At 51.9% G+C, this 16,669-nt stretch overlaps 1 pseudogene; it reads right to left on the bottom strand.

Annotated features, from left to right (window-relative positions):
• Positions 1-435: 435 nt before the first annotated feature.
• LOC749943 (high mobility group protein B2-like) lies at positions 436-2,498 on the bottom strand (annotated as a pseudogene).
• Between the last annotated feature and the right edge of the window lie 14,171 nt (positions 2,499-16,669).

Below are 16,669 nucleotides of genomic sequence, written 5' to 3'. Positions count from 1 at the left end.
CCAGTCAAAAATCCTTGTTTTGAGCCACTCTTGGACCAGGGGAAAGAGAAACGCTCAGGGCGGCCTCTGCGCCACGGAACTCATGGGGGAAGCCTCAGGACAGCGCTGGGACGAGCCCAGCGGGGGCTTCTCGTGAAAAACAAGAGTTGCCAAAATATGGCTTGATAAGGTTGAAAATATTGAACCCTCCTGTGCTAGCCCCGTGCCTTCCACCTTTTCCTGCACTAGGGCCAGGTTGTTTAGCTGGAACAAACTATCCTGGTACAACCTCCGCCTCCTGGGTTCAAGCGATTCTCCTGCCTCAGCCTCCCCAGTAGCTGAGATTACAGGCGTGCGCCACCACGCCCGGCTAATTTTTGTATTTTTAGTAGAAATTACAGGTGCATGTCTGTAATCCCAGCTACTCAGAAGGCTGAGGGAGGAGAATCGCTTGAACCCGGGAGGAGGAGGTTGCGGTGAGCCGAGATCGTGCCACTGCACTCCAGCTTGGGCAACAAGAGCGAAACTCCGTCTCAAAAAAAAAAAAAAAAAAAAAAAAATCTCTCCCAGAAAACTGAAGTTGAAGGAACACTCCCCAACTCAAACTTATTTTGGTATCTCTTTTCTGTACTGATTGCTGGCTCACACCCCAACTTCTTGGAATCTGGAGATAATGCTGGATAATTGGCATCGGTAGGTCCCACGCCCCTTCAGAGAACTGCAGGACACATGGAAGTGACTCAGGAAATACTTGGTGACCATTACAGAAAGAATCCTTGAAGATGGATTCTCCGTTCAAAGACCACCTCCTCCAAGAACCCCTCCTAGTCATTCTCTCAAGTGCCTGGACGGAGATGTGCTGTGAGTGTGAACTACACACGGAATTTCTTTGTTTTTTTGATACGCATAATTTTATTACAAAATGTTACAAAATACAACATCTTAAAAAACGCAAGATGTACTATTGATACTAATTCCTACAAGTTTGCTGTGCTGCCATACACAATAAATTTTTTAAAAACCATTAAATATTTAGGGACATTAGGCAGGGTGCGGTGGCTCACACCTGTAATCCCAGTATTTTGGGAGGCCGAAGCGGGCGGATCACGAGGTCAGGAGTTTGAAAGCAGCCTGGCCAACATGGTGAAACCCCATCTCTACTAAAAATACAAAAATTAGCTGGGCATGGTGGCATGTGCCTGTAATCCCAGCTACTCAGGAGGCTGAGGCAGGAGAACTGCTTGAACCAGGACCCGGGAGGCGGAGGTTGCGGTGAGCCGAGATCACGCCATTGCACTCCAGCCTAGGCAACAAGAGCGAAACTCTGTCTCAAAAAAAAAGAAAAGAAAAGTATTTTCTGTACAGAGAATCTTACGAGCTATACGAAAATTTGTACAGTTTTATACTGAAGCTAATACTGAGCTGTACTGGAATTCACATTCTTAGCAAAACAAGCCCACTGCACAGGCATCATTAATGGATAGCCATTTATTCTTCATCTTCACCCTCTTCCTCCTCATCTTCATCTTCTTTCTCCTCCTCATCTTCTGGTTTGTTCTTCTTTGAGCCCTTCTTTCCTGCTTCACTTTTGCCCTTGGCACGATATGCAGCAATACCCTTTTCATATCTCTCCTCTAGCTTAACTGCTTTCTGTTCATATGGTTGTTTATCTTTGGCTGACTGCCCAGACCACATTTCACCCAGTTTCTTTGCAGTTTCCACGACAAATAGGCCTGGGTGTCCACTTTTGATCTTTGGGCGATGTTCAGAGCAAAACAGGAAGAAGGCAGATGGTGGCCTTCTAGGAGCATTGCGATCCTTTTTCTTTCCTTTCTTACCCTTTCTTACATTTCGGAGGAATGTAATTTTTAATCTCCCTGTCACGGCGAGCTTTGTCACTTTTTGCCTTCTCTTCAAACTTCAATTCTCCTTTGCAGACGTGGTCTTCCGTCTCTCCAAACACTTCTTGGAGAATTCCACGAAATTGACGGAAGAGTCCGGGTGTTTCTTCTTGTGCTCTTCCTGGCAGTTCTGCGCGAAGAGGGCATACGAGGACATTTTGCTCCTCGGTTTGTTGGGGTGGCCTTTACCCATGGGGACAGAACAGCGTCCACCTGGTGCGAGCTTTTCCTCAGAGTCCCGCAGAGCACCCGGACCCAACAGAGACACTTCCCTCCACACTGACTCTCTTTTTTTTTTTGAGACGGAGTCTCGCTCTGTTGCCCGGGCTGGAGTGCAATGGCATGACCTTGGTTCATTGCAACCTCTGCTTCCCAGATTCAAGCAATTCTCCTGTCTCAGCCTCTGGAGTAGCTGGGACTACAGGCATACAGCACCATGGCTGGATAATTTTTGGATTTTCAATAGAGACAGGGTTTCACCATATTGTTCAGGCTGGTCCCGAACTCCTAACCTCAGGTGATCCACCTGCCTCGGCCTCCCAAAGTTCTGGGATTACAGGCATGAGGAACCATGCCTGGCCTACACACTGAATTTCCAAAGTTAGAAAAATAAAAAATGGGCCTGCCAGGCACGGTAGTTCACACCTGTAATCCCAGCACTTTGGGAGGCCGAGGCGGATGGATCACCCGAGGTCAGGAGTTTGAGACCAGTCTGGCCAACGTGGTAAAACCCTGTCTCTACTAAAAATACAAAAATTAGCCAGGCGTGGTGGCGGGCGCCTGTAATCTCAGCTACTTGGGAGGCTGAGGCAGGAGGATCTCTTGAACCCGGGAGGCAGAGGTTGCAGGGAGCTGAGATCTTGCCATTGCACTCCACCTTGGGCAACAATGAGACTCCGTCTCGAAAGAAAAAAAAATGGGCCTGGTATGGCGGCTCTTGCCTGTAATCCCAGCACTTTGGGGGGCTAAGGCAGGTGATCACCTGAGGTCAAGAGTTCAAGACCAGCCTGGGCAACATGGTAAAACCCCCGTCTCCACTAAAAATACAAAAACTAGTGTCGTGGCGCCCGCCTGTAATCCCAGCTACTCAGGAGGCTGAGGTAAGAGAATCGCTTGAACCTGGGAGGCAGAGGTTGCAGTGAGCCAAGATTGTGCCACTGCACTGCAGCCTGGGCGACACAGCGAGACTCGGTCTCAAAAAAAAAAGGGGGGCACAAATAAAATATCTCACTGGCCAGACACAGTGGCTCACGCCTGTAATCCCAGCACTTTAGGAGGCCAAGGTGGGCTGATCACGAGATCAGGAGTTCGAGACCATCCTGGCCAACGTGGTGAAACCTGGTCTCTACTAAAAATACAAAAATTAGCTGGGCGTGGTGGCGGGCACCTGTAATCCCAGCTACTCGGGAGGCTGAGGCAGGAGAATCGCCTGAACTCGGGAGGCGGAGGTTGCAGTGAGCTGAAATTGCGCCACTGACTCCAGCCTGGGCGACAGAGTGAGATTCCGTCTCAAAAATAAATAAAAATGCAGTTTGGGAGGCCAAGGCAGGCAGATCACGAGGTTAGGAGACCGAGACCATCCTGGCTAACACAGTGAAACCCCGTCTCTACTAAAAATACAAAAAAAAAAAAAAATTAGCCAGGCGTGGTGGCGGGCGCCTGTAGTCCCAGCTACTCGGGAGGCTGAGGCAGGAGAAAGGCGTGAACCCAGGAGGCGGAGCTTGCAGTGAGCCAAGATCGCGCCACCGCACTCCAGCCTGGGAGACAGAGCAAGACTCCGTCTCAAAAAAATAGATAAATAAAAATAAAATAAAATATCCATTAATAATTTTAATAATGAGTGCATGTTGAAATGATGTAATTTTGGATATGTTGGGCTAAAGTAAATATTATTAAAATTAACCACTTCGGGGCTATGCACAGCGGCTCACACCTGTAATCCCAGAACTTTGGGAGGATCTCTTGAGCCTAGGAGTTTGAGGCCAGCCTGGGCAACATAGCAAGAACTTGTCTCAAAAAAAATAAATACATAAATAACAGGCCAGGTGCAGTGGCTCACGCCTGTAATCCCAGCACTTTGGGAGGCCGAGGCGGGCGGATCATGAGGTCAGGAGATCAAGACCATCCTGGCCAACATGGCGAAACCCCGTCTCTACTAAAAATACAAAAATTAGTTGGGCGTGGTGGCGCACCCTTCTAATCCCAGGTACTCGGGAGGCTGAGGCAGGAGAATCACTTGAACCCGGGAGACAGAGGTTGCAGTGAGCGGAGATCACGCCACTGCACTCCAACCTGGCGACAGAGCAAGACTCCATCTCAAAAAAATAAAAATAGATAAAATATATAAATAACAAAAAAAGATGAACCATAACAAGTATTGGTGAGGATGTGGAGAAACCAGAATTCTCATAAGTGGGGCAACCCCTTTGGAAAAGAGTCAAAAGTTTAAACATAGAGTTGCTATATGTACTGGCAATTCCACCCCAAGATATATGCCCGAGAGAACTAGAAACCTGTTCACACAAACACGCGTGAATTTTCAAAACAGCAATATTCACAAGAGTCAAAAAGTGAAAATAGGGCCAGGCATGGTAGCTCATGCCTGTAATCCCATCACTTTGGGAGGCCGAGGTGGGCGGATCCCTTGAGGCCAAGAGTTCCAGACCAGCCTGGGCAACATGGTGAAAGCCTGTCTCTACTTAAAAAATACAAAAATTAGCCAGGCGTAGTGGTGCACGCCTGTAGTCCCAGCTACTTGGAAGGCTGAGGCAGGAGAATTGCTTGAACCTGGGAAGAGGAGGTTGCGGTGAGCTGAGATCATGCCTCTGCACTCCAGCCTGGGCGACAGAGTGAGACTCCATCTCAAAAACAAACAAACAAACAAAAAAAACTGAAAATAGACCAGGAGCAGTGGCCCACGCTTCTAGTCCCAGCTACTCGGGAGGCTGAGGCAGTAGGATCAACAGAGGCTGGGAGTTTGAGGCTGCAGTGAGCTGGGATTATGTCACTACACTCCAGTGTGGGCAATAGAACAAGACCCTGTCTCTATTGAAAAGAAGAAAATAAGGCTGGGCGCAGTGGCTCACGCCTATAATCCCAGTACTTTGGGAGGCCGAGGCGGCAGGATTGCTTGAGTTCAGGAGTCCAAGACCAGCCTGGGCAACATGGTGAAAACCAATCTCTACAAAAAGTACAAAAACTAGGGGCCAGGCGCAGTAGCCCGCAGCCTGTAATTCCAGCACTTTGGGAGGCTGAGGCGGGCAGATCACCTGAGGTCAGGAATTGGAGACCAGCCTGGCCAACATGGTGAAACCCAGTCTCTACTAAAAATACATAATTATCCGGGCGTGGTGGCTGGCGCCTGTAACCCCAGCTACTCGGGAGGCTGAAGCAGGAGAACTGCCTGAACCTAGGAGACGGAGGTTGCAGTGAGCCGAGATCGTGCCATTGCCCTCCAGCCTGGGCAACAGAGTGAGACTCTTGTCTCAAAAACAAAACAAAACAAAACAAAAAACAAAAACTCACCAGTCATGGTGGCGGGCGCCTGTGGTCCCAGCTACTTGGGAGGCTGAGGTGGGAGGATCACCTGAGCCCGGGAGGTGGAGGTTGCAGTGAGCCATGATCACGCCACTGCATTCCAGCCTGGCAACAGAGCCAGATCCTGTCTCAAAAAAAAAAAAATTTTTTTTTAAAAAGAACTATTCTAACATCCTCCCTCACAGGTGAGCCCACTGCGGCTGGCAGAGAGCAAGCTCCCTGCCCAGGTCTACACTCCAGGTCCCTGGTGGCTCTGGGACTCCCACCTGAGAGCCCTGGAGCCCCCAGGAGTCTCATTCAGGATGCCAGCTCCATCTGCTTCAGGGTGATGGGGCTTTGGGCATCAGTGCAGGCATCCAACCCAGGCCAGGCTGGGCCAGCACGGAACCGGATCATATGGCGGAATCAGATCAAAGGGTCCTTCCCGGCACCGTGGGGCCAGTCGCCCGGCCGCTATTCTAAGGGTCTCCTGCAGGGCCCTTTTCTCTGGCCCAGCCCTGTGTCCCACAGAAATCTTTAGCTGGGAGGTCCTGGCCTCTAACTTCCCATTTCTCTGGATGGAGGATTAACGATGACCCTGTCATCAAAGATAAAACACGGTCGGGAATGAGATGTACTGTTGTATGAATCCCCACCGAACTCGTAGATATCTACACATTTTCATTTATGTATTTATTTTAGATGGAGTCTCCCTCTATTGTCCAGGTTGGAGTGCAGTGGCACAATCTCAGCTCACTGCAACCTCCGCCTCCTGGGTTCAAGCGATTCTCCTGCCTCAGCTTCCCGAGTAGCTGGGATTACAAGTGTGCGCCACCACACCTGGCTAGTTTTTTTTTGTATTTTTAGTGGAGACGGGGTTTCACCATATTGGCCAGGCTGGTCTTGAACTCCTGACCTTGTGATCCACCCACCTCGGCCTCCCAAAGTGCTGGGATTACAAGTGTGAGCCACCGTTCCTGGCCTGTGTTTTTCTTTTTTTGAGACAGAGTCTTGCTCTGTCGCCCAGGCTGGAGTGCAGTGACGCAATCTTGGTTCACTGCAACCTCTGCCTCCTGGGTTCAAGCGATTCTCCTGTCTCGGCCTCCCGAGTAGTTGGGATTACAGGTGCCCACCACCATGCCCAGCTAATTTTTGTATTTTTAGTAAAGACGGAGTTTCACCATGTTGCCCAGGCTGGTCTCGAACTCCTGACATCAAGTAATCCACCTACCTTGGCCTCCCAAAAAGCTGGGATTACAGGCATGAGCCACTAAGCCTGGCCTTGAATTCGTAAATTTGATGACACTCTGGATATAAAGAGGCAGAGTGAGCCGGGCGCGGTGGCTCACGCCTGTAATCCCAGCACTTTGGGAGGCCGAGGAGGGTGGATCACGAGGTCAGGAGATTGAGACCATCCTGGCTAACATGGTGAAACCCCGTCTCTACTAAAAAATGCAAAATTTAGCCGGGCGTGGTGGTGGGCACCTGTAGTCCCAGCTACTCGGGATGTTGAGGCAGGAGAATGGCGTGAACCTGGGAGGCGGAGCTTGCAGTGAGCCGAGATCGCGCCACTGCACTCCAGCCTGGGCGACAGAGAGAGACTCCATCTCAAAAAAATAAAAATAAAAAAAAAAAAAAGTGAAAAAGAGGCAGAGTGACCTTGGGTGGGTAAACTGTGACAAATGGTAATGCTATGGTAATAGGAAAAAGTGATGCTTATGACTATTTATGGTAGTCCTGGGGAAAATGCTTTCTTTGCATTCTCTCATCCTCACCAAACTGCAGGTTCTGTTAAGGGAACTGGCATATGGGTGGGGGCCCCAAGTTATAACAGAGAGCCCCAGGTTACAAGTGTGGGCTTAAGTTACAGGTGAGGGCCTCAATTATAGGTTGGAGAGGCCCAGGTTCCTGGCGGGGTGTAGGTTTACAGGTGCGGGACTGGGGTTTCAGGTGAAGGCCGGGGTTACAGTGAGTGCCACAGGTTACAGTTGCAGGGGCCCAGGTTCTAGGTGACGGTCTGGGTTATAGATGGGAGAGGCCCAGGCTCCAGGTGGGGGGCCGCAGGTTACACATGAGGGCCTCAGGTTCCTGGTAGGAACCCCAGGTTACAGTTGCAGGGGCCCAGGTTCTAGGTGAAGGCCTGGGTTACAGATGGGAGAGGCTCAGATACTAGGTGGGGGTCCCTGGTTACAAGTGGAGGGGCCCAGGTTTCAGGTCGGGGCCTGGGTTCTAGGTGGGGAACTGGGTTTTCTTTCTTTTTTTTCTTTGAGACGGTGTCTTGCTTTGTTGCTCAGGCTGGAGTGCAGTGGCGCAATCTCGGCTTACTGCAAGCTCCGCCTCCCGGGTTCATGCCATTCTCCTGCCTCAGCCTCCCGAGTAGCTGGGACTACAGGCGCCCGCCACCATGCCTGGCTAATTTTTTGTATTTTTAGTAGAGACGGGGTTTCACCGTGTTAGCCAGGATGGTCTCGATCTCCTGACCTCGTGATCTGCCCGCCTTGGCCTCCCAAAGTGCTGGGATTACAGGCGTGAGCCACCGCGCCCAGCCGGTTAACTGGGTTTTCAGGTGAAGGCCGGGGTTCCAAAGGGGGGCACAAGTTCCTGGTGGAGGTCCCAGGCCCCAGGTGGGGGCTGGGTTCCAGGTTCAGAGGTCCCCGGTTCTAGGTGAGGGCCTGGGTTACAGATGGGAGAGGCCCAGGTCCCAGGTGGGGGCTGAGTTTCAGGTTCAGAGGTCCCAAGTTATAGGTGGGGGCTTCTGCCAGCCCCGCCCAGGGCTCAGGCCTCCCTCCATCTCTTCCTCCAGGCTGTCACCTGTCATCTCTCCTACCCACCCATGACTCCCCCCAAACACACAGATCCTGCCCTCCAGCCTGCAGGGCAGGAGCTCTCCTACCATTTCCTCCCCTAGAACCCCTCGCTGACCCCACGTTCCCCCCGGCTCCGATGCCCAGGCCCCCGTTCACCCCCACCCTGCGGAGAAATGCCCGCCAGTCCTCCCTCCTGGCCTCTGTCTGGCCGCAGACTCCAGTGTCCCAGACCTCCTCCGCTAGTGGTCTGAAAGTCGGGGCCTTGATCGCAACCGCCCCGCCTCACGGACCTAGCTCAGCCCCCCGCGCAATGGAGTGGGGTCGAGCCTCGCACCCACTGGCCCCGCAGCAGCCAGAGGGGCCTTTCCCAGACCCCTGCCAGGTATCCGGTCGCGGACAGAAAAGGGGCCGGCGGTCTGCGCGGACCGCTGTGGCCGCCAGGTGGCGGGCGCGGGCTGCGGCGGAGGGGCCCGCGTCCGGGTTGAGTGCGCGTGCGCGAGGCTGCCCGCTAGGCCGAGCCCCCTCGCCCTGGACCCCGCCCCGCGGTGAGATCCTCCGGGTCCGGAGGCCCCTTCGGGAGCGCAGGGCAAGAGGCAGGAGGAGGGGACGTGCAGGATCCGCTGCAAATAATCCGAGAACTGTCCTCACCACATTCGGCTAAAAAAAAGGTGAAAAATAGGCCGGGCGCGGTAGCTCACGCCTGTAATCCCAGAACTTTGGGAGGCCAAGGCGGGCGGATCACCTGAGGTCAGGAGTTCGGGACCGGCCTGGCCAACATGGCGAAACCCCATCTCTACTAAAAATACAAAAATTAGCCGGGCGTGGTGGCGGGCACCTGTAATCCCAGCTAGTTGGGAGGCTGAGGCGGGAGAATCGCTTGAACCTGGAAGGCGGTGGTTGCAGTGAGCCGAGATCATGCCACTGCACTCCAGCCTGGACAATAGAGCAAGACTCCGCCTCAAAAAAAAAAAAAAAAGTAAAAAATAATAGGCCGGGCGCGGTGGCTCACGTCTGTAATCACAGCACTTTGGGAGGCCGAGGCGGGCAGATCACGGGGTCAGGAGATCGAGACCATCCTGGCTAACAGGGTGAAACCCTGTCTCTATTAAAAATACAAAAAATTAGCCGGGCGTGGTGGCTGGCGCCTATAGTCCCAGCTACTCGGGAGGCTGAGGCAGGAGAATCGCTTGAACCCGGGAGGTAGAGGTTGCAGTGAGCCGAGATCGCACCACTGCTCTCCAGCTTGGGGACAGAGCGAGACTCCCAAAGTGCTGGGAATACAGGCGTGAGCCACTGTGCCCTGCCATGAAACATATTTTAGAATTCTGATAAAATATATGTAACATGACATTTATTCCCTTTTTTTTTTTTGAAACGGAGTCTTGCTCTGTTGCCCAGGCTAGAGAGCAGTGGCACGATCTCGGCTCACTGCAACCTCTGTCTCCCGGTTCAAGGGATTCTCCTGCCTCAGCCTCCCGAGTAGCTGGGACGACAGGCGCCCGTCACCATGCCCAGCTAATTTTTATATTTTTATTAGAGACGTGTTTGCACCATATTGGCCAGGCTAGTCTTGAACTCCTGACCTTGTGATCCACCTGCCTCGGCCTCCCAAAGTGCTGGGATGACAGGCGTGAGCCACCGTGCTCGGCCTTTTTTTTTTTTTTTTTTTTTTTTTGAGACAGGGTCTTGCTCTCTCACCCAAGCTGGATTACAGGTGGGGGACTGGGGTTTAAGGTGGGGGACTGGGGTTTCAGGTGAAGGCTGGGGTTGCAGGTAAGTTCTAAAGTTCCAGGTGGAGGGGCTGACAGTGTAGGTGAGGGCCTGGGTTACAGGTTGGGGAGGCCCAGGTTCCAGGTGGGGGGGTGGGTTCCAGGTTGGGGGGTGGGTTCCAGGTGGGCGACTGGGGTTTCAGGTGAAGGCTGGGGTTACAGGTAAGTTCTAAAGTTCCAGGTGGAGGGGCTGACAGTGTAGGTGAGGGCCTGGGTTCCAGGTGGGGGACAAGGGTTTCACGTGAAGCCTGGGCTTACAGGTAAGTTCTACAAGTTCCAGGTGGAGGAGCTGACTGTGTAGGTGAGGGCCTGGGTTCCAGACGGGAGAGGCCTGGGTTCCAGATGCAATTGTAGCTCACTGCAGCCTCAGACTCCATGGCTCAAACAGTCCTCCCACCTCAGCCTCACAAGTAGCTGCGAGTACAGGTGCATGCCACCAGGCCTGGTTAATTTTTTTAACATTTCTTTTGTAGAGACAGGGACTCGCTATGTTGAACTCCTGGGCTAAGTTGATCCTTCTGAGTCAGTTGAGGACAGGAGTTTGAAACCAGCCTGGGCAACATAGTAATAACCCATCTTGACAAAAATAGCAGTTAACCATGCCTAGCTAATTTTTTTGTATTTTTTTGTAGAGATGGGGTCTTGCTATGTTAGTCAGGCTGGTCTCAAACTCCTGACCTCAAGTGATCCTCCCGCCTTGGCCTCCCAGCGTGCTGGGGTTGCAGGCATCCGCCCCTGCGCCCGGCCTCCATGCCCAGCCCCCGTACCCGGCCTCCGTTTAACTTCTTGTGGAGCTACCACACTCTTTTCCCCAGCGGCTGCAGTCTGGGTATGCTTTTGACTCTTCAGTTTTACAACAAGGGAATGCATCACTATTCAAAAACTTAAATTATCACAGAAAAAAATCAGCAAATTCTAGACTGTGGGAAACTTAACAGGAAAAACAACTGGGTTTCATACAAAAGAAAAAAGAAAAAAAACAAAACAAAAACAAACCACAGAAAGAGAGAGGGAGGGTGAGCCTGCAGATTAAAAGGCACATAAGAGGCCGGTGAGGTGGCTCAGCCTGTCATCCCAGCACTGTGCAGGGCCAGGAGGGAGGATCACTTGAGACCAGCAGTTCGAGACCAGCCTGGCCAACATGGAAAACCCCATCTCTACTAAAAATACAAAAATTAGCCGGGCATACTGGCAGGTACCTGTAATCCCAGCTACTCGTGAGGCTGAGGCAGGAGAATCGCTTGAACCCTGGAGGCAGAGGTTGCAGTGAGCTGAGATCGCACCACTGCACCCCAGCCTGGGCGACAGAGCGAGACTCTGTCTCAAAAAATATATATAAATAAATAAAATAAAATAAATAAAAAGCACACAAGAGGTTTATAAACTGTTAACTAATTGCAGGCTTTATTCAGATCCATAACCCAGAAACTATTTTTAAAAATTAGACAATTTGGGCCTGACACAGTAGCTCACACCTGTAATCCCAGCATGTTGGGAGGCTAAGGCAGGTGGATCACTGGATCCCAGGAGTTTGAGACCAGCACGGGGAACACGGCAAAACCTCGTCTCTAGTAAAAATACAAAAAAATTAGCCAGACGTGTCTGGGAGCGGTGGCTCACGCCTGTAGTCCCAGAACTTTGGGAGGCCAAGGCGGGCGGATCATGAGGTCAGGAGATCGAGACCATCCTGGCTAACACGGTGAAACCCCGTCTCTACTAAAAGTACAAAAAATTAGCCTCGCAGTGGCGCGCGCCTGTAGTCCCGGCTACTCAGGAGGCTGAGGCAGGAGAATTGCTTGAACCCGGGAGGCAGAGCTTGCAGTGAGCCGAGATCGTGCCACTGCACTCCAGCCTGGGTGACAGAGCAAGACTCTGTCTCAAAAAAAAAAAAAAGAGAAAAAAAAAAAAAAGACGCATAAGAGAAGCATTTGCTACTATGAAATTTGTACACAGGCTTTTCTGTGGATGTTGATCCTCCCGTGGGTACTTGGGTATTACCTGGGATGGAATGACTCGGTTATATCCTGCATCAGTTGTGTGTGGTGGTCTGGACCGTGGAACCCTGGGCATGTGGTCATTTTCTTCCAACTCTAATAATGTCCTTTTTTTTTTTTTTGACACATAGTCTCACTCTATTGCCTGGGTTAAAGTGCAGTGCAGCTGTCTTGGCTCACTGCAACCTCCCTCTCCCCAGTTCAAGTGATTCTCCTGCCTCAGCCTCCCAATTAGCTGGGATGACAGGCACCCGCCACCACACCTGGCTTATTTTATTTTATTTTATTTTATTTTATTTTATTTTATTTTATTTTTTGTATTTTTAGTAGAGACAGGGTTTCTCCATGTTGGCCAGGCTGGTCTCGAACTCCTGACCTCAAGTGATCTACCTGCTTCAGCCTCCCAAAATGCTGGGATTACAGGCTTGAGCCATCATGCCCACCCTCTTCATTTTTTATTATTTTTATTATTTATTTATTTGAGATGGAGTTTTGCTTTTGTTGCCCAAGCTGGAGTGCAATGGCGCGACCTCGGCTCACTGCAACCTCCACCTCCCGGGTTCAAGCAATTCTCCTGCCTCAGCCTGCTGAATAGCTGGGATTACAGGCATATGCCCCCATGCCCGGCTAATTTTTTTTTTTTTTTTGAGACAGAGTCTTGCTCTGTCGCCCAAGCTGGAGTGCAGTGGCACAATCTCAGCTCACTGCAAACTCCGCCTCCTGGGTTCAGGCCATTCTCTTGCCTCAGCCTCCCGAGTAGCTGGGACTACAGACGCCTGCCACCACGCCCGGCTAATTTTTTGTATGTTTAGTAGAGACGGGGTTTCACTGTGTTAGCCAGGATGGTCTCGATCTCCTGACCTCGGGATCCGCCCGCCTCGGCCTCTCCAAGTGCTGGGATTACAGGCATGAGCCACCGCACCTGGCCCAATTTTTTTTTTTTTCAGACAGGGTCTCACTCTGTTCCCCAGGCTGAAGTGCAGTGGCATGATTACCGCTCACTGTAGCCTCCACCTCCCTGGGCTCAGGTGATCCTCTGACTTCAGCCTCCCACACCCAGCAAATTTTTAAATATTTGTTTGTAGGCCAGGCTGATCTTGAACTCTTGGGCTCTAGTGAGACTCCTGCCTCAGCCTCCCAAAGTGCTGCAAACACAGGTGTGGGCCACCATCCCCAGCCCCACTGTCCTTTAATCTTCCCTCATCAGGACTGGTTCCCTCCTGCCACCTCAAAGGCTCCTCCCCATGGACCCACATAACTGTCTCCTTCAAGAATCACTTGAAGTTGCCGGGCACGGTGGCTCACGCCTGTAATCCCAGCACTTTTGGAGGCCGAGGCAGGCAGATCACCTGAGGTCGGGAGTTCGAGACCAGCCTGGCCAACATGGAGAAACCCCATCTCTACTAAAAATACAAAACTAGCTGTGTGTGGTGGCGGCCGCCTGTAATCCCAGCTACTCAGGAGGCTGAGGCAGGAGAATCGCTTGAACCCGGGAGGTGGAGGTCGCAGTGAGCCCAGATTGTGCCATTGCACTCCAGCTTGGGTGACAAGAGCGAAACTCCAACTCAAAAAAATAAAATAACCGCCTCGTTCACTCATTTAGGTCATAGCTCAGTGGTCACCTCCTCCGAACAGCCTTTGCTGGCCCCCTGTCTGGGTCTCCCACATCCCCACACCCTGCCCCCGTCAACCCTGTCTGCAGGCCTCTGCTGACTCACCCGACTTGAGAGGTGCTTTGAAGGTTCTGCTATGGTTCTCACTCACAGGAAGGTGTGACTGCCTGCTCCCACCGGTGCCTAGAGGAAGAGGGAGGAGACCTCCCAGCCCAGACGACCTGAAGGCTGATAGCAACAATGGCTGACATAGACTGACCTAAAGTTTCTGGTCCAGGACTAAAGTTCCTCCATGCCGTACACCACCACTTTACCGACGAGACCTCAGTGGCTCTGAGATGTCCCTGAATCCTTGCCTGGGGACAAAGAATCACATAGAGCAGGGGTCAGCCCACCTATTTTGTTAAGGGCCAGGGAGCAAATACTTTCAACTTTGGAGGCCAGCCAGTGCAAGCAGCCACTGGCTGGGCACGGGGGCTCACCCAGTAATCCCAAGGCTTTGGGAGGCTGAGGCGGGAAGATCACTTGAGGCCAGGAGTTCGAGACCAGGCTGAGCAACATAGTGAGATCCCCATCTCTACTAAAAAAAAACCTTAAAACTATTACCTGGGCATGGTGGCTTGTGCCTGTAATCCCAGTTACTCAGGAGGCTGCGGTGGGAGGATCCCTTGATCCTAGGAGGCAGAGCAGTCTCTGCCTGTGAGCCCTGTTTGCACCACTGCCCTCCAGCCTGCATGGCAAAGCGAAACCCTGTCTCAAAAAGAAAAAAAAAGAGGCTGGGCATAGTGGCTCACACCTGTAATCCCTGCACTTTGGGAGGCTGAGGTGAGCAGATCACTTGAGGTCAGGAGTTTGAGACCAGCCTGGCCAACATGAGAAACCCCGTCTCTACTAAAAATACAAAATTATCCAGGTGTGGTGGTGCGCACCCATAATCTCAACTGCTCGGGAGGCTGAGGCAGGAGAATCGCTTGAACTTGGGAGGTGGAGGTTGCAGTGGGCCGAGATTGCACCACTGCACTCCAGCCTGGGTGACAGAGCGGGGCTGTGTCTCAATTAAAAAAGAGAAACAAAACAAAGCAAAACAAAACAAAAAGGCTGGCTGTGGGGGCTCACGCTTGTAATCCCAGCACTTTGGGAGGCCGAGGCGGGCAGATCACAAGGTCAGGAGTTCAAGACCAGCCTGGCCCAACATGGTGAAACCCCATCTCTTCAAAAATACAAAAAATTGGCTGGGTGCGGTGACTCACGCCTGTAATCCCAGCACTTTGGGAGGCTGAGGTGGGTGGATCACGAGGTCAGGAGTTCAAGACCAGCCTGGCAAATACGGTGAAACCCTGTCTCTACTAAAAAAAAAAAAAAAAAAAAAAATTAGCCAGGCTTGGTGGCGGGCGCCTGTAGTCCCAGCTACTCGGGAGGCTGAGGCAGGAGAATGGCGTGAAGACAAGAGGCAGAGGTTGCAGTGAGCCGAGATGGCGCCGCTGTACTCCAGCCTGGGCGACAGAGTGAGACTCCATCTCAAAAAAAAAAAAACCAAAAAAACAAAGAACTAGCTGGGTGTGATGGTGGGCGCCTGTAGTTCCAGGTACTCGGGAGACTGAGGCAGGAGAATCACTTGAACTTGGGAAGCGGAGGTTGCAGTGAGCTGAGATCATGCCATTGCACTCCAGCCTGGGCGAGAGAGTGAGACTCCATCTCAAAACAAACAAACAAATAAACAAACAAATGAAAATACAAAAAATTAGCCGGGTGTAGTGGTGGGCGCCTGTAGTCCCAGCTACTTGGGAGGCTGAGGCTAGACAATTGCTTGAACCCGGGAGGCGGAGGTTGCAGTGAGCCGAGATCGCGCCACTGCACTCCAGCCTGGGCGACAGAGCAAGACTCTGTCTCAAAAAAACAAAAACAAAACCAAAACAACCCGCATGTATTCATTGAGCAGTACTGGATCCCACTCATTCATCCTCTGATGTCTACTGGTGCTGCCTCCATGCCAGCCCTTCCATGGGATGGGTGGCCTGCTTAGCACAGCTGGGCCTTCTTTGCCAACTGCTATCCCACCCCTGCCAATCATGCCTCTGTCCATAGAGAAGGGTTTTTTTGTTTTTGTTTTTTGTTATTATTATTATTTCCTTTTTTTTTTTGAGACAGAGTCTAGCTCTGTCACCCAGGCTGGAGTGCGGTGGCGCGATCTCGGCTCACTGCAAGCTCCGCCTCCCGGGTTCACACCATTCTCCTGCCTCAGCCTCCTGAGTAGCTGGGACTATAGGCGCCCGCCACCACTCCTGGCTAATTTTTTGTATTTTTAATAGAGACGGGGTTTCACCGTGTTAGCCAGGATGGTCTGGATCTCCTGACCTCGTGATCCACCTGCCTCAGCCTCCCAAAGTGCTGGGATTACAGGCGTGATCAACCATGCCCGGCCTATTTTTTTTTTTTTTTTTTTGAGAAGGAGAGTCTCACTGTGTTGCCCAGGCTGGAGTGCAGTGGCGCAATCTCAGCTCACTGCAAACTCTGCCTCCCGGGATCAAGCAATTCTCTGCCTCAGCCTCCCGAGTAGCTGGGATTACAGGCATCCGCCACCATGCCCAGCTAATTTTCGTATTTTTAGTAGAGACAGGGTTTCACCATCTTGGCCAGGCTGGTCTTGAACTCCTGACTTCGTGATCCACCCGCCTCAGCCTCCCAAAGTGCTGGGATTACAGGCATGAGCCACCGCACCCAGCCCTTTTTTTTTTTTTTTTTTGAGAGAGTCTTACCCTGTCACCCAGGCCGGAGGGCAGTGGTGTAATCTCAGCTCACTGCAAACTCCACCTCCTTGGTTCAAGAGATTCTCCCTCCTCAGCCTCTTGAGTTGCTGGGACCACAGGTGTGCGTCACCATGCCCGGCTCATGTTTTGTAATTTTTTTTTTTTTTTGAGACAGAGTCTTGCTCTGTCGCCCAGGCTGGGAGTGCAGTGGCACGATCTCGGCTCGCTGCAAGCTCCGCCTCCCGGGTTCAAGCGATTCTCCTGCCTCAGCCTCCCGAGTAGCTGGAATTACAGGCATGCAACACCACTCCCAGCTAATTTTTGTATTTTTAGTAGAGACAAA

This window comes from Pan troglodytes, chromosome 20, assembly GCF_028858775.2.
Source record: "Pan troglodytes isolate AG18354 chromosome 20, NHGRI_mPanTro3-v2.0_pri, whole genome shotgun sequence".
Taxonomy (NCBI): domain Eukaryota; kingdom Metazoa; phylum Chordata; class Mammalia; order Primates; family Hominidae; genus Pan; species Pan troglodytes.
The sequence above is the reverse complement of the archived record's forward strand: the minus strand, read 5'-3'. Positions and strand labels throughout refer to the sequence as shown.